This window comes from Neophocaena asiaeorientalis, unplaced genomic scaffold, assembly GCF_003031525.2.
Source record: "Neophocaena asiaeorientalis asiaeorientalis breed wild unplaced genomic scaffold, Neophocaena_asiaeorientalis_V1.1 scaffold133, whole genome shotgun sequence".
Taxonomy (NCBI): domain Eukaryota; kingdom Metazoa; phylum Chordata; class Mammalia; order Artiodactyla; family Phocoenidae; genus Neophocaena; species Neophocaena asiaeorientalis.
In genome coordinates, this window is record NW_020174429.1 from 4252271 (window position 1) to 4270851 (window position 18581).

Genomic DNA, 18581 nt, shown 5'->3' on the forward strand with positions numbered 1-18581 from the left:
TATTCAGCTCACGTATGCCTCCCTTCTTTAAAGTCCTAAAGCGGTTAATATTTTGTACCACACAGTTTCTCAGTTGATTGTATATATTGTTTGGTAGTGTTCGCTAATTGTTTCTTATATAGAACTCTTATTTCTGTAAATAGATTGTATAATCCTTGGGTTTAGGAAACATGTCTTCTGCTTCTTCATGTTCCCCACACATCAGCTCTTTCAGAATCTCTGCTCCAAGGTAACTCCCTGGCCTCTTTGTCCTCTCCTTCAGATCAAACGGAGAAATGCTTAGCTTACACTGTTTCATAGCTTACCATGGTTTTCTTAATGCAGTAGGACATTTGGTTCATATCTAAATCCTAGCAATTAAATATTACTATTATTCCGATTTTTGTAGATGAGGACACACTGAGTCTCAAAAGTTGAGATTTTTTTTCCTCAGTGTCTGCTCACCTAGTTAAGTGGTAGAACTGGAAGTGGAATTAGAGCCTTTCCCTTAAAAAGTTGTGTTTTAACCGTTTATCTTGCCTTACGGTGAAAGCAGATAAAAACAAAGACAAGAAAAAGAAAGAAAAATAAGGTAGAGGGCATCCAGGAGTTTTCCCTGTATATTAAGTTGTTGTGACGGAGTGGAAGCAGTGCTGTAGAATGCTTGCAGACAAGGGCTTTTATTGAACTCTTAAAGAATGCAAAAAGAATGTATGAGATGCTGAAGAATATACACAGAAGTTTAGACAGCATTCCTGCCTTTGAGGTGACACCCCTAGACCAGGCCAATAGCATCAGTCTTTAACCAGTACGCATGTGAGTGTGATAATGTGTGCTTTATCTCATGCCTCAGCCATCAAGAGCACAGATGAGCACCATGCAAGCAGAAGGGCTTCCAAGACACAAGACTAACTTTTAAAAATCACACGCCCTGAAAATCATGTACTTTTTTCACAGTGTTTTCAAAGTCCTTAGAGCCTATCTACTTGCACGTAGCTTTACTAACTTGATCATGATCTTGATTACCTGGGATTTCCCATCTCACAGCAGAATATAAATAAACAGGGTAGTGAAACTGTAGGAAGCACTGGTAGAAACAGGCAAGACAGTCAATGGTGAGGATTGATTGCATGACAGTAAAAGATGGGAGAAAAAAGCAACACTTCAAAACTCCAGTAATTCAGGGTCATTCACAAAAGGCCATCAATGTTAGAACCCTTATAAAAACTAAAGTTGTTCATCCACTAATCCGTCCTTCCATTTAGTCACCAATTTAGCAAGTATTTATGTGCCAGGCACTGTTGCAAGTCTACTCGTATGAAGATGGGTAACCCATGGTCCCTGCTTCTACAGTGCTCAGAGTCTTATTTGGGGCAAGAAATAAGTAAACCAAGAATTACAATAAAGTTAGGGAAAATGGTGAGTAAAAGAAGAATGTAGTGTGATAAACATATTGGGTGCCTTGGGAGCACAGAGAAACTATATATCACCCAGCTGGTGAAAAAGGGGGAAGGAGCGTGGGTGAGGAAACTGGTAGGAGAGAGTGTTGTCAGTCAAGGAAATGAATCATGCACTACATCAGAATCAAGATGGCAAAGAGGATACTCAGATCAAGCCATAGTAGCGACAGATTCTGATTGGTGTGAATAGCTAAATAGGAACAAAAGTGGAGAGCATAGGAGATACAACTCTTCTCAGTGTGTATCTGAATAATGTTTTCTGGAATTTGTCTTTGTGGAGTCTTTCAGCCACTAGGAAGTAACCTCGAGGAAGTTAATAAAGATTTGTTCCTTCTTTAAAGGCTCTTTCTGAACAGAATTGGCCACCTGGGTAGAATGATTAGAAAATGTCTCTAACAGTAGTTCTGCCTCCATGTCTGAAATCCCAGTGGTAATGATTCCATAAAATATTGAAATCCTTTGTTCAGATTCATTGTTTTCTAGTAGGTTTAACATATTAATCTAGGAGTGGTAGTTAATACAACCACTAATTTAATTTATCAGAACCCCGAGGTAATGAAATGGCTAGCAGGTGTGTTTTGGTAGAGAGAGAAAGAGAGAGAGAGAGAGAGAGAGAGAGAGAGAGAGAGAGAGAGTGTGTGTGTGTGTGTGTGTGTGTGTGTGTGTGTGGAGGGAAGAATTAGGAGAAAAAGTAATGATCATCAGGGATGCTATTAGATTCTGGTAGGGCTTCTGAGCAAATATGAGGACTTGAGGGTGACTGGTAGTGAGGACTGTAATAAAAAAGAGAGACCCAGAAAGGAGAGAAAAGGTGAAGTGTCTATATGAGCCAGGACACCACGTATACATTAGGTGTATGCTTGTCCTCTCCAGGCAAGAATCCAGGTTAACTCAGTGCCCTGGAACTGAGACCTCAGTCCACACACTCTTCGTCTTTCACTGTCATCAACGAGAAGGAAGAGGGAGCAACAGAAACTCACGTCCGCAACCCTCACCAACACGTACATAATTTCATGTATATCAGTTAGCACAAGAAACCCACACCTTCTGGCCATTCCTTGTCTCCAAACTCTAATTCCGGTAAGGATCTGTACGTGGCCTATTCTCTCTCTTTATTCCATTCTTCCCCAGCTCTTAAACCCCTCCCACTATGCCTTCAGTAATTCAGGTTGCAGGACTGGCCAAAATTCCCTGTCTCCTCAACCCCTTCTCTCAACTTCCTTTCACCTTGTTTTTCCAGTGACGGGTTTCTCAGCCTCAACGCTATTGACATTTGGCCCAGGTAACTCTTTGCTGTGGGGGGCTGTCCTGTGTGTTGTGGAATATTTCATAACATACCTGGCTTTTATCCACTAGATGCAGGTGGATCAAACTCCCAACTTCCAGACCTTGCCAAATGTCTCAGGGGACGGAGAAGCTGGGTGATATAAAATCGTCCCCCATTGAGAACCACTTGCTAAGGGAACTGGCTTCCTCCCAAAGATACTGCTTCCCTTGAAACGCTCTCAAGGTGTACCTGTTGCCTCCCCACCCTGTCACTTCCCTTAGCTCTACAATAATTGGGACTGAGATGGAGTCTTTGCGACTATTGTCACATCAGTCTGTTCTCCTTCCTTTGCCCTCCACCTCCCAAACATTTTAGCTGGGAATAGCATGTCGTTAGATTACATCACCCTCTATTCTTCATTGTGGTTTCATCTACAGGTATTGTATCACTTTCCCCTCATTTTGATTACTTTAGCTGCTGGCTTACGGTATTATTTGCAGTTTCAGAACACATAAACATGATTCTTCCAATATCCTGGCCCTTAGTATCTTGGATTCTTTTCCAACAGTGGTTTTGTCCTTCACGCTAACTCACCTTCTCTCTCCATGGACACATCCTAGATGTTGCAATTACCAGTACCTGCAACTCTCCATGAACTCAATGCCTTCTGTTCTCTCCAGTCACCACCTTCTACCTTTCTAATTCACTCAGTCTAATACCCTGAGTTACTTCTGGTTTTCTGAGAAGCATAGAGCAAGATGGGATTAGAAGTGCAGGAAGCTTCTTGGGAAAAATACTAGTGAAGGAAGAAAGAGGAAGCTGGAGGATGTTGGGAGAACCTTCAGATTGCAGCTCAGGCCCCTGAGAAGGAGAGAGGGAACAAAGGAAGTTTGGGTAGCACAAGTCTTAGATTGCGACGCAGTTCTAAGAAAGTTTTAGAACTGATTAGTCTTTGAGCCAAAGTTGCCTTTTAGAAGGGTCCCCGCATCTTCCAGGATCTGGGCCTACTTTTGTAGCCCTGTTGTCCTTGGTCATTGGGTGGGAGCTGATCCTGGGAAGCTTGGCATCAGTTCGCTGGGCAATTACACTCCCTGTACTTGGAGATCTGCAAGGTGCCTTCTCATCGCCATCAGAGATCCCTATTCCAACAGCCCCCACTTTCCCTTTCCCTTGGGAACTCATCTACCTCAATCAGTAAAACCCTATCCTTCCAAAAAATCTGAATCATCCTTTATTCCTCCCTTTCTCTCACTCCCTATATCCAGCGTGTCAGGAATTCCTGTTGGCCGTTTCTTCAAAACATCTGCAATCTGACCGCTTCTCACCATCTTCACTGAGACTCCTCAGGTTTCAACACCTCTGTATCTAATCTAGACGACTGCTCTAGCTTCCTAAATGGTCTACCTGTTTCTACACTTGTGGATAGTCTGTTCTCAACATGTGTGATCTTTCTAGAACAATTTTAAATTATATCATCCTCTATGCAAACCATTGCAGTGACTTCTTATTTCAGTTGGAAAATAAGCCAATGTCTTTACAGTGGCCAGTAAGCCCTGTCTGATCTGTCTACCTCAATCTCCAACCCCCCATGAGCTCCCTGATCTCAAATCTCCCCATTTTCCTCTGCTGCAGCCACCTTTGGCCCCTTTACTGCCCCCTGAACTTGGCAAGAGCACTTCCTCCTTAGGTCTCTGCACTTTCCCCTACTGCCCAGGTCCCTCTCATACTCACTTCCTATAAGTCATTGCTTAAAATGTCACCTTTCAATGTAGCCTACTAGACCACTCTTCTTTACATTTCAGTTGCCCCTCCAAAGCAAATACTCCTTCTCTTACTACACTTATTCTTTTTCCATAGCACATATCACTGTCCCAGATGTTATATAATTTATTTATTTTGTTTATCATTTATTATCTATCTCCTCCTTGCTAAAAATGCAAACTCCAGGCTAGCAGGTACTGCTGACTCTTTTATTCACTGATGTATCCCAAGTATCTAGAACGTTTCCTGGCAAACAGGGCTCAATAGATATTTGTTGAATAAATAATGAATGAATGAGTAATTGTGTGGTGGCCTAGTCACTGTAACTTATGTGTGTTTCATAGTTTCCCTTAAGGCTTCGTGAAGGCTTCGTTCATCCATATCTTTATTGAGTATCAAGTAAATATGTTGAATTGTTCCTATGAATATCAATAATTGAAAATAGAATTTTGCTAAGAATAAGCAAAATGAGCACAGTTTCCCCCTCTATCAAGAGAAATAATGTCTAGTTGTATGCCTAGAGAAGACAGATTCCTGTCTGGAAGAAAATTTCTCTTCTTCTGAATTTAAACCATTATTCAGGAGCTCTGCGATTCCCTTTGTTTTATCATTCATTTATTTGCTATTTATTGAAAGTCCACTGTGGGCTCAGCACTTTTTTGAATAATCCCCAGCCTCAAGGTAATGTTAGGACCAGGACCAGGGATTGGGAGGAACAGATGCATGATTTCCTCCTAGATGTCCATTTATGCCCGTGTGATTTATTTGACAACAAACAAACAAAAACATGATAAAAGTGTATGTTCACGAGGCAAAAATACTTCTCTTCCAAAGGCAGGATTTTCTGGCGAATACAAGCCTAAAGATAAAAGGCAGAAACCATACTTTTTGTTTATATGCAATTTTGAGAACTGCTCCCTTACCTTTGGCCCCTAAAGGAAAACAATGTAATGCATCCTCTGGTGATGATTTGGGTATCCCAGACCACGTCCAAAAATTAGACATACTATTTTAAAGTATGATGTTTTAAATTTGGTATCTCTAGAAGTGGTTAGAAGAGTCAAGTGTATTGCAGTAAAATGATTACTATTTATATGTTATTTTTTAATCTTGCAAGAACTACATCTTACTCCTTACCGGCCTCCACCTCACCTTTCTATACAAACTTAATTCTGCTCTTTGAAGTGTGATTTAATTGTTGGAAGTATTTAAAGTATAAAAATACTCTCTGTAGTTTATAGAGGTAAAAGCACTGGTGCCCTCTGTTACCCCTGACTATAACTTCCCACCAAGTCTTTGGTTAACACAGGAAGGTCACATAAAAGGACGTTCCTTTGCTCCAAACAGAATGGGCCACTGCAACTCGGACAGATCTGTCAACACAGGCTAACAAGCCTGATTAATCTCCTAAGAAAAAAATCCCTGCTGCTGTTGGTACTAAGCCAGCTGGACATCAGATCTACCTGGACACTTCACTGCTGCAAAGGAGCCTTCCCTGTTTCTTGCCCAACCCACCAGGTGCTGTTCTTAGTTTTCGGGATGAATTTTCAATTCACACGAGAACAAGGAAGCATTGGCTAAAGTGCATTCCTGTATTATGACTGATGATTTTCTGCAGATGGTCTCTGGATTGTGGGCTAAGGGGAGCCACACGAGATCTCCTGCCAGCAGTCCGCACTGTGGCTTCCCAAAACTCCTCTCTGAAAGGCTACAACACTGCTCAGTTCCAGCAACCAAGGTTGTGGTGCTTGTTGGATGTAAATGTTTGTTTCTTGTTTGGGAAAATGTTACGCATTCTTCTAAAGCTATGATCCTGAAAAAGGGTAATGTGAATGTATTCTGTGTTAAGCAAAGGATGGTTACATTTGCAAATATGAGTGAAATGATGGGAGCTTTCCTTGTGGGTACGTGGTGGGAGGTCAAGGGGTAATTATCAATCTCTGTCTGAAGCTGCAAAGAAGTCATTTCCGTTAGGTGAAGTCAGCCTACTCTTCAAGTAGTAGGGAAAGGGAGGGAAGTAGGTGGAAAATGAGTTTTTCCCACCTCATTTATTTTACATCACAACAACCTGTTGTTGCTAATGACAACTTAGATAGGAAAGAGAAAATGGAAGTGAAAGGTGTGAACTTGGTTTTGGCATTATAGTGTTTATCCTTGTTGTGCTAGGAAACATTAGCTTCACTGAATCTTTGGTGGATGGTTAGACTAATCCTTCGTTGTCTTAGAAACAGAATGACCTAGTGAAGAGAGCAAGGGCCTTGCGGGTGGTTAGATGACCCCAGGTCAGTCCTCGCTTTTGTCACGTATGGTTGTGACCAAGTTCTTCTTTGAGGCTCAATTCTTAGCCGTAGCATGGATAATATAATATTTATTTCATAAGTACTTGGGAGAATTGCCTTTTCAAAAAGCATTAAAAACATGGAAACAATGACCAGCACCAGTTAAGCTCTCCATAAAAATCGTTTGTATTTCCACATGGAAATAGTAGTTTTACACAGATGGTCGTAAAAATACTCATTTCCCCATATGCTTGGCAGTACTTGATTGTATCAAATTTAAGTTTTGTTGTTATCTTCAGGATTAACAAACCTTCTTGCTACACGTCATGAAACTGCAATAACTGATGTGAAAGCAAAAGAATATAAGCCCTCATTCTGTTCAAGCGTTAAGTGAAGTAAGAAAAATATGTCTCTGTTTAAGCAGGGAATCAATTTTAATTAAAAGTGAACTCTGAAGTAAGTCACTTAGACCTAAAAATACTTTTTTGGGTAAAGGCTGTATGTTGTAAATTGTTTCTCTTTGTTAATAAGAAAAGCCAAGGTTACAGAATATTTATAACTTGGAGAGCTAAACAAAGAACATGCCTGGGTAAGTAATCATATTGAGACAAAGTAAGACTGAAAATTTGGCTTTGCACAGTTACAGTTGGCATATTTCTTATACAGAGATTTTCCCTTTCAACCAATGTAAAGAGATAAAGACTCTCTTACTGTTCTGTTCTTTCATGACACATGTATACAGTACTGTGAAACTCTGTTTGTCTGAGTCATGAAACATGCTTAAAATTATGAAAAGTCATAAACCATAACTGGTATAAGAGATAATAACATTCTGTGATTGCAACTTAAATAATACCTATCCACCTAAAATTACAAACTTCAACCACGTCTTCTTCCAAAACTATGAAACAGCAAAACAGTGCCTGGATTTTGAGATAACTTTCTTGATAAGCTCTCTTTCTTTTACGAAAATCTAATTACAAAGAAGGGCTTTCAACAGCCTCAAAATTCAGCCATAATGGAGAACTTTGCTTCAGTTTGAAACTATTGAAATTGAGCATCTTTTCCAATGTTTATTGAATAGCCTTCACGTGAAAATTTTAATTGCAGCTTAACGGAGATGTTGGCTTTTTCTATCAGAATTGCAGGAATTCTATATATATTACACATATGAATTCTTTGTTGGTTATGTAAATTTTAAATATCTTATTCCTGCCTGTGCCTTACTTTCACCTCTGCTTATGATAATTTTCCTTAAAAATATCCCAGAAAGATCATTTACAAAGACATTTTGCTGAATGAAACAATGTGGTCTCAGAAGGTTGTATATGATTTCATTTATATGACATCTTGAAAAGACAGAATTGCAGGGACAGTAAGCAGATCAATGGATGCCAGGGGTTAGAGTGAGGAAATACTTGACCATAAAGGAACAAGTGAGATTTGGGGGGTAATGGAGCTATTCTGGATCCTTATTGTAAACTGGTCACATGGATATATATATCCATGTGGTAAACCTCTTGGAACTGTACATCCAAGGAATGAATTTTACTGTATGAAAATTTACAAATGCGTTTTATCCAGCATTTCCACGTGTTTGTAGTAGTGAGAAGCGACCAGAGCAGTCTGTCATGTGGCATTAAGCCATGTCTCTATTGCTCTTCTAATAAGAAAATACAATACAGTAAAAGTTACTTTGTTAAGAAAAGATCATTACAGTGATAATTGGTCACTGTAAGGTAAGAACCAAGCATCCAGGTATGGAAATGAGTTCTTTTTTTTTTTTGAAGAATAAAATCCACTGTATTCTATACTCCAGATAGGAATGGACTTTATTTTGCCAACCTTATAGTGACTAGCATAGAGCCTAGCAGATAACAAGCTCTTAATAAATCCTTTTAATCACATCATTCAGTAAATGATTGCATGAACACAGACCTGCTGACAGTGGGAGAAGTGGGCCACAGCCACGACACAGCACATGCAGAATTTGCCTAGATAACCTGTACCCATATAACAGAAAAAAAAACCCCACAAACATCAAATCTTCTGACTTCCATTTTTCGTTTTTCTATTCTGTACTTCATTCTCTTCTCTTAGTCAAAATCCTACTCATTGTTAAGGTTCAGATAAAATTTTATCTCTTGCAAAAAGTTTTCCATGGCCTCTCTACCTCCCTATTTTTAAAAATTACATTTACTGTCTGGCTTTTTCTGGGGGTATAGGGATGTTGTGGTATAGGTGATAAGAGTTCAGATGCTAGAACTAATTACCTGATTTTTAAAAATTGAGATATAATTGGCTTAGAACATTACATTAGTTTCAGGGGCACAAAATAAGGATTCAATACTTGTATCTATTGTGAAATGATTACCACATTAAGCCTACTTAGCATCTGTCACCTCAGATAATTACAGTTATTCTTTTCTTAAGAACTTTTAAGATCTATTCTCTGAGCAACTTTCAAATGTACAATACAGTATTATTAACTACTAGTTACTAGTAGTAGTAACTACTAACTACTATTAACTAGTCTTCATGTATGTTACATCCCCGTGACTTATTTATCTTGTAATGGAAGTTTGTACCTTTTGACCCCGCTTCACCCATTTTACTCACTCCTGATCCCTACTTCTGGCAACTACCAATCTGTTCTCTGAATCCATGAGTTTGGATTTCTTTTTTTTATTTTAAATTCCCCTTATAAGTGAGATCATACAGCATTTGTCTTTTTTCTGTCTGACTTATTTCACTTAGTGTAATGTCCTCAAGTTCCATCCATATTGTCACAAATAACAAGATTTCTTTCTTTTTTATGGGTAAATAATATTCTGTGTGTGTATGACTTTTTTTTTTTACGTCTTTATTGGAGTATAATTACTTTACAATGGTGTGTTAGTTTCTGCTTTATAACAAAGTAAATCAGTTATATATATACACATGGTCCCGTATCTTTTCCCTCTTGCAGCTCCCTCCCTCCCACCCTCCCTATCCCACCTCTCTAGGTGGTCACAAAGCACTGAGCTGATCTCCCTGTGCTATGCGGCTGCTTCCCACTAGCTATCTACCTTACGTTTGGTAGTGTATATATGTCCATGCCTCTCTCTTGCTTTGTCACAGCTTACCCTTCCCCCTCCCCATATCCTCAAGTCCATGCTCTAGTAGGTCTGTGTCTTTATTCCCGTCTTACCCCTAGGTTCTTCATGACATTTTTTTTTTTCTTAGATTCCATATATATGTGTTAGCATACGGTATTTGTCTTTCTCCACGTTTTCTTAATCCATTTATCCATTGATGGACACTTAGATTGCCTCTGTGTCTTGGCAATTATACATAATGCTGCAATGAACATGGGAGTGCATATATCTTTTCAAGTTAGTGTTTTTGTTTCCTTTGGCTAAATACCCAGAAGTGAAATTGCTGGATCATATGATAGTTCTATTTTTAATTTTTTGAGGAACCTCAATACTGTTTTCCATAGTGGCTTCACCAATATACATTCCCCCTAACAGTGCACAAGGCTTCCCTTTTCTCCACTTCCTTACCAACACTTGTTATCTCTTATATTTTTGATAGTTGCCGTTCTAACAGTTGTGAGGTGATATTTCGTGTGCCTGTTGGCCATCTGTATGTCTTCTTGGGAAAAATGTCTATTCAGATCCTTTGCCCATTATGTAACTGGCTTTTTTTTTTTTTTCTGTTGTGTTGTATGGGTTCTTTCTATATTTTAGAAATTGACCCCTTGTCAGATACGTGAGTTGCAAGTATTTTCTCCTATTCTGTACGTTGCCTTTTCATTTCACTGATGATTTCCTTTGCTTTGTAGAGCTTTTGAATTCCGCCTCAGTTTGATTTTTTTTTTCCTTATCTGGATGCTGATAACTTGCATTCTGATGTTGAAAGGAACCGTGTAAGACCTTGTATGATATACTCTGGAATGTAGATATGTTTTATCTTTTATTCCTCTAAATTTCTTGAAAATCCATGAATGATAAAATCTAATTGAATACGTTGACATATTCTTTTTTGAACCCTTCTCAGCATCTCCATTCTGCTGATGCACCTGGAGGGCATTATTGATGTCACATTGGAGCTGATGCTCTATGAGGGTCCTTGTGACCTCATTTCTAAGTTGGCAGGGAACTTGGTCTTGCTGAAGCTGAGGGGGTGGTGCTGTGTAAGAGGACAAAGTTGAGGTGGCCTCATGTTGGCTCGGATTCTCACAGGATGGTATCAGAAACTTCCTGGGCAGCACTCAGGCCTCCGAAGTTACTCATCAATGCAGCTGAGGTATCTGGCTTGGACTCCTGCACCACCAAAGAATAAATCCTTCCTCTTATCACCCAGACTTTGTACAGGAACCTCAGTCCATCCATAGACAAACCCACTACCCTGACTCTACAGAAGAAAATAGATTGTTTTACTCTAAATGAGAAACGGTTAGATTGTACTAGATCCCTTGCAAAGAAAAGTAGTTAAACCATTAATGGAATTCAAGTAGTTAATAGATTTCCTTTCCTGCAAGGAAAGAGTAGAAGTACAGTTTTCCCCTAAATTTTGCTTTCTCCTTCAGACAGTGCTTCTAATAAAACAGGTTTACTATGATTAAATTGATTTAATCAGTGGATTTAAATGGTGCTTGACATTGAACCTAGTGATTGTGACTTTGCTGCATTTATGTGTTTAGCACATTTGCACCAGCATGCTTATTAAACACAGCAAATAATTTGTGACAAAGTCTGCTGAGTCTTTGCAGCTGAAGGAAGTCGAGAGCATTGCATTTCCTCTCTTCTGCCCTCTTGAGCATCCTATTCTTTCTAAGGCTTAGCATATGCAGGATTACATGTGTTTATGAGCTGGAGATGAGCTCGTTTCCATTAACTTGAAACAACAGTTTCTGGTTATTTTTTCCCCATCGAAAGAATACTTAATTTGGGGACTTTTAAGACATTCTGATTGGGAGAGAAGAAGGACACAAATTTATTTCCTGTTTCCTAAATGGACATAGCTCTGAGCTAAGTATCCCATTAGGTAAGGAGAAAGGGCAATAGTGGGGAGGAGAAGTGGCTAGAACATAAGGTGCTTCTGTGAATCTAACCATAGGCACTCTTTAAGCTTTTCCCTTTACACGAAGCCTTCCTGGTGACACCAGCTTATATTAGAATTACGCAGTACTAGTGATCAGTACTATGCAACTGAATCCTGTCTTACGCTGTTTTAAAGTAGCTATTTAAAAATGTTTTTAGGGGCTTCCCCGGTGGCGCAGTGGTTGAGAGTCCACCTGCCGATGCAGGGGACGCGGGTTCGTGCCCCGGTCCTGGAAGATCCCACATGCCGCGGAGAGACTGGGCCCGTGAGCCATGGCCACTGAGCCTGCGCATCCAGAGCCTGTGCTCCGCAACGGGAGAGGCCACAACAGTGAGAGGCCCGCCTACCGCGAAAAAAAAAAAAAAAAGGTTCTAAAGACTTAAACTTGTTTTCCTTAGGACTGGAGGCATGAAACTCACTTCTTTTGCATCTCCCACAGCCCGTGTTCCCTGTAAATACTTAGATCGCTTGTTCCCTGAAGAAAAATGCTTGTCTATCTCCCAACATTGGCATAGGTACAGATAGTACTAGATACTCAAAATGTTCATTTCTTGCCATTCAAAAAAGAAATATACGTTCTCTAGCTTGGCCAGAGGTGCTGTCCTTTTGGCCAAAGACATTTTCCCAGTTGTTTCCAATAGAGTGTAACTGTCACTTTTGACTCCGTGAAATCTTGTGCTTCTGCCAACCTTATTGGCTTTGCCTAGTTTTAATGGGAATATAAGCGACTGTGAAAGATCCAATAATCTCAGCTTTTGCGAAGAATCAATATAGCCAACAGCTGCTTTCCTCAGCTGCCCAGCATCCACTTCCCCCAACACGATGAGGAGAGAAGAGAAGATATGTCGGAGAGCCTTGCTAACAAGTAAGCCTCTGCAGAGCGCCTTTAACAGACCTCTGACAAGCTCGACCCTTTATGTACAGCCTCCCTCTTCCTCTCGCTCTGCCTCCTTGTCCGGCAACTGGGCAGTTGTAGCTTCTGCAAGTTCGTTGTAATCAGCAGCCCACTGTCAGTGCTGTTTTCCCTGGAGGTGTCACTGTCCTTCCTGGTTCTAGTCTCATAAGGCTGACACAGCCCTGTAATTGGCTGGCGTTGCCCTCCTACAACAGGGGTATCTCGCTCCTTTCTGAAGAAGTGCTACTTTTAAGTTCCCTGAAGTCTTCTGTTATTAATATGAGAGCTGACAAAAGGATTTAGTCTTACTTGAGAATTCTGATGATGGCAGGCGACCTGCTTTGGGCTGTGTTATGTACTGAATATTTGCGTCTTCTCAGAATTCATGTTGAAGCCCTAACTGCCATTTGGAGAGTAGAATGGCATTTAGAAATGAGACCTTTGGCAGATAATTGGGTTTAGATGAGGTCACGGAAGTAGACCCTGTCTCCCCCATGATAGGTTTGGATGAAGTGACCAGAGCTCTTTCTTTCTGCCATGTGAGGATATAGTAAGAGGGTATCCCTCGGCAAACCCTGGAGAGAGCCCTCACCTTGCAAACCAAGAAACTACACCAGGAACTGAATGGGCCAACACCTTGATGTTGGGCTTCCCAGCCTCCAGAACTGCAAGAAATACATTTCTATTAAACTACTCCGTGACATTTTGTTATAGTAGCTTGAACGGACTAAGGCAGGCTGTATCCCTCTCTCGGGCACAGTTAGGCATAGGAGCTGATTCATTAGCTTATGGCTTGATAATCAGTGATTTCCTATCTACTGATAAAGAACCCCCTGATACTTTCTGCTCATCTTTGCCTGTCTCTCTGGACAATCGTCTCCCAAACTATCCTGTTTAGATGTGACCCCTGGAATTGGGGCAGCTGTTGTGGGACCCTGATTGGAGCCATCCCAGTGGCAAAGCTGACATACAGAGCATGGCAGTGTGAGTGCTGTTCTAAAGACTGAGAGTCCTTGATGATATCCTCATGCTGCAGAGTCAGCCATCCCTGGAGCTGACCATACCTTTGAACTGCTTCATATATGGGGAAAGTAATATTTGCATTATTTATGCTGTTTTGAATTGAGATTTTTCTATCACTCAAAGCTGGAAGCATCACTGATGCAGTCGGTTAGGGAGAGATTGCTTTTTAGAGCTTCTGCTTTACCTACCTTCTTGTGCAAATTGGATGAAAAAACATATTTTTATAATAACTATTGATTGGGCACCTGTGTGCTAAGGAACAGTACTAGACAGTGGAGATATAATAGTAAATGAGAAATTGCCCTGCCCTCATAAAGCTTATCCCAGGGAAGAGATAATATTAAAAACATAATTTTTCTCAAAATTATTTCTTTTCAATAATAAGTGCTTTGAAGGGAAAGTAGGAGTAATACAAGAGTGTTAAGTGGTAGTAACTAACTGAGTGTATTTGTCTGGGAAGATTTCCCTGAAGATGTGGTATTTCATCTAAGATCTGAAGAAGAGGAAAATGTTGGCTCTGAAAAGCATTAGGCTGTTCCATGCAGAGACGAAGTGGACGCATGTGGTCCCTTAGAGATTGAAGGAGGAAGTGGACCCATGTGGTCCCTTAGAGATTGAAGGAGGAAGTGGACGCATGTGGTCCCTTAGAGATTGAAGGAGGAAGTGGACGCATGTGGTCCCTTAGAGATTGAAGGAGGAAGTGGACGCATGTAGTCCCTGAAAAATTGAAGGAGGAAGAGAGTCAGCCTGGCCGGCATTAAGCGGGCATGGAGGAGTGTGCAACCCATGATGTGTGCAACGGGCGTGCTGAGTGATTGGCACTTAGTGTGGGTTCAGTAACAGTAGCTAATACTAGTAATAGGATTGGAATTGTGGATTTTGCTTTACTAAGAATTCCAGGATAAAACTGAAATTGCTTCTAAGAGGTTTAGATGATTAGTGAATATAACATTCATTGTAGATTATGAAGGGAGCGGAGACTGTCTGGGGGAGCATTGCTACCCTCTGAAACTTATGTCACCCTGAGCTAGACATGTTCAGGGCCACTGCCAGAGCCAGGGTCCTGTGCCAGGTGGACAGCGGGTCAGACAGAGGCCTGTGGACCCCCTGCTAACTCCTTGTCCTGGGCTTCTTGCCTCGTTGTGCAGCATCGGCTCCAACCTCGCATCCCACGTCTATGGAGGGATGTGACTGCATATCAGGACAGGGCAGACCCATCGCTTTGTAAACTTGCAGTGTAGACTGTTTGTGATGATGACATTAATACTTTCCTCCCTCAAAAATAGATACTGCTTTCTAAGAGCCTGTGAGTCCCATATGTGATATAAAAAAAAATTGCTGGTGATAAGCAGAAAGCAGCAGGAAACCCAGGAGGAGGGAGTGGGAGGGGAAGCTTTAAGGTGGAAGAGGAGGGGGGTCATGTTTATCTTGGAGATCTTTTCATATCAGAGCATTTTTTAAAAAAGTTTTAGGCTAAAATCCATCCCTCTGTTTTTAAGGTGCTGGCAGGTACCAAAAATGTAAAGTGATGGAGTGTTAATTTTTAATAAATCCTCAGGAATAAATGCAAATAGCTCATCCATGAAGGATGACTGTGTTTCCTTCACTTATGCAGAGACCTTGATAATATATTAATGAGAAGCATAATGCTTACCCTTCAAGGGTGACATGCTTCATATATATGCAAAAGCCTCATCACCCCACACTGAACTTTGGATACTGTCCAAATGTCCTCCCTCTCTCCTGGTTGTGTGCCTCTCGTATCTGTTTGCTCGGTGCTTGCTCTGGTACTGCCTAGGCATTAATAATAATGTCTGGAGGTTAAGGAATCTAGCCATGTTCCGCAGATTGATCAATTAATCAATTTCCATTGATTGCTAGAATGTTCTGTTAATTCCATTATGATGTCTAAAGGGGAATCCATAGCAATTAAACAAAAAGACATTTGATGGTTTTTGTGGTAATTGAATTTGTATATTTATTAGCTTTCAGTTAATAAATATTAACTGAAATATTATAAATATTAACTGAAATATTTATTTCAGTTAATATTTATAATATTTCAGTTAATAAATATTAACTGAAATATTACTTCTAATATAAGTAATATTTCAGGTTAGGGCATTCTGTATTTTCTTCCTAAATCTGGTAGTCATTCTTCATGGATAGCCTCAGTTTCTGGTGTCACTGCCCCTCAGAGTGCAAGCCCCTTCTTCAGACTTTGCAGTGTTAATCTCACACCCTTCAGGAGCGTCCTGCTATGCTTTAGATTTGGTCCTCTGCTCAGTCGTTCCTTCCACTAGTCTGTGGATACAGTGGTTCACTGCAAAACATTTTCTAGAGTCTAATATAATCGCATAGTTGGGAGACCTTGACTGACACTTTCGGTGGGCTTGGAGTTTGAGATCTAGTCCCCTTTGGGGAGGTACCTGTCCCAGTGCGAGTTTAATATATGGCTGCTTCTTCCTGCCATCCTCTAGCCTCACCACGTCCTAGTCTTTTGAGAGAAGTCTCTGAACAACACACACCACAACACCGCAAACGATAATTCTGAGGAATTGTGGGGTCTAAATCCATGATAAGGAAGAAAAAGAAATGACTTCCTAAATTCAATACAGCCTCAAAAGATTTCACTTTTGAAAAGAAGAAAGAAAGTTCCTGTTATTTTGTGGAATAGTTTAAATTCTACTTTCTTAGTCTCTAGCTCCCAAACTTTGCTCAGTGGTCGACTTGAACCTGAAAAAAAAGTCTGCCTGGTGGTCCACCTGGTCTGGGCCCACTATGGGCCTTCCTTCACAGCTGCAGCTTCCTCTCTTAGCACCTGCCACCCACCCATCCCACAGGTGCACACAGGCTGAGGAGGTGGAAACAGCTATGCTACAAAGTAGCCCCTTCTTCCTTTTTGTCCTAGTACACAATGAGCTGTAGAGGTCCAAAGTCAGATTAGATTGCCTTAGGATGGGATCCAGGACTAATTCCAGGCAAAGTTGAGGAGCAGGGAAGGCACCCTTGTCTCTCTCCTCTTAAACTCTTCATTTCTCCACATTCTTTTTTTTTTGAATATTTGAATTTTATTTATTTTTTTATACAGCAGGTTCTTATTAGTTATCTATTTTATACATATTAGTGTATATATGTCAATCCCAATCTCCCAATTCACCACACCTCCACATTCTTTCCACTATGTGCCTTCATGATTTCGCCCTCTGAACACCCTCCTTTTTTCTATTATGACTAGTCCCTGATAACATTATTTACATAGAGTCAAAGTGGGGAGTTTTCAAACTTTCATATCATGGGTATATCGTATATTCCTCTATTCATGCTTCTGTTTCTTCATCCTGATTCGAAAATCTCCTTTTGACCTGTTGAAACTCCTGAAAGAACACGTTCCTAGTTAGTGAGAGCTGTATCTCCAGAACCCCATGATGGCCTGGTTTCCGCCATACCATGGATGACTCCTGTCTCAGGCTGGCACTATTCAGTACCTTGTCCATTTGGCTTTCCTTCATCTTCATCCAGATACTTGAGAGTATGATTTCCACCCAGCTTCCTGAACTTCTATTTAGGTTTAGACATTCTTAAAATGCAGAGCTGCCCCTTCCCGTTCTATGAGATTTTTTTCCCCCTTCAAATAGGACATGTTCTCCTCCAACCATCATTTGCCAGTAGTTCTGCCGAGTCCCAGTGACAGTCATGAACTTGTATGAATTTCACTGGGTTAAATGTCTCAAGTTCATTTTGTTTATTACCCATACTTCTTTCATTGCTACAGGGACTCTGAAGTTGTCAGATTTACCCTTTGATTCTCTTCTCTGTTATTGCCTTTTATGAATTACTTGGCAACTTCTCCACCGTTTCTTTTTTTTTTTTGCGGTACGTGGGCCTCTCACTGTCGTGGCCTCTCCCGTTGCGGAGCACAGGCTCCGGACGCACAGGCTCAGCGGCCATGGCTCACGGGCCCAGCCGCTCCGCGGCACGTGGGATCTTCCCGGACCAGGGCACGAACCCGTGTCCCCTGCATTGGCAGGTGGACTCTCAACCACTGCACCACGAGGGAAGCCCTGTTTCTTTTTTTTTTTTCCTCCTTCATACCTGATAACCTCTAAGGGCAGAATTTTATAGTTCAAGCTGGGCATTTCCCCCCTCTCTTCTCAAGTTTCAATTGAAATCTCTCTTTTTCATGTTGGCAAGTCTCCTAGAAAACATATTCTTCTCAGACCCCATGAGATAAACTGTTCCTTGCCAAGAGCTTTACTTTTTGGTGTCAAAAGTCATGACCTGAAAGAAAAAAAGTGAAAACCCCACTATATCCTTTCATTTGACACCATCTCTATTGCCAGCTGTTCACATCTTGAAACCTCTAGTTGATTCTGAAGTCATGCGTTTTAACTAGAAAAAGAGATGAAAAACTCACCTCTAGCCTTAAGCCCTTTTGTTTCTAGCCTAACAATCTGTAGAAATGACACTTTTCCCATTTTTAATAGAATAATTTAATTTCACATCATTAATATTAGTACAGATCTCTGTCATAATGATAATTTAGTCAAAGAAATTAGAACATGAACCTGTTCAAAGCATTGTACACAATGAATGATTATGATGTGTAAGTTCCAGAAGGGTAAGACCCGGGGCAGGGGTACGCTGATTTGTGGAGTGAGTCAAATCTAATCCCTAGTCACATCTAGTCTAGCTCACTTATTTGTAAAGTTCTAGGATTCTCCTTGAAAGATAATTTAAACCTCATTGATAATTGGGCTTAGACATTAACATTTGGTGGACATGAGGGGGAAGTGGCCGTAAAAGCTAGATTGCAGGGGGATGAGATG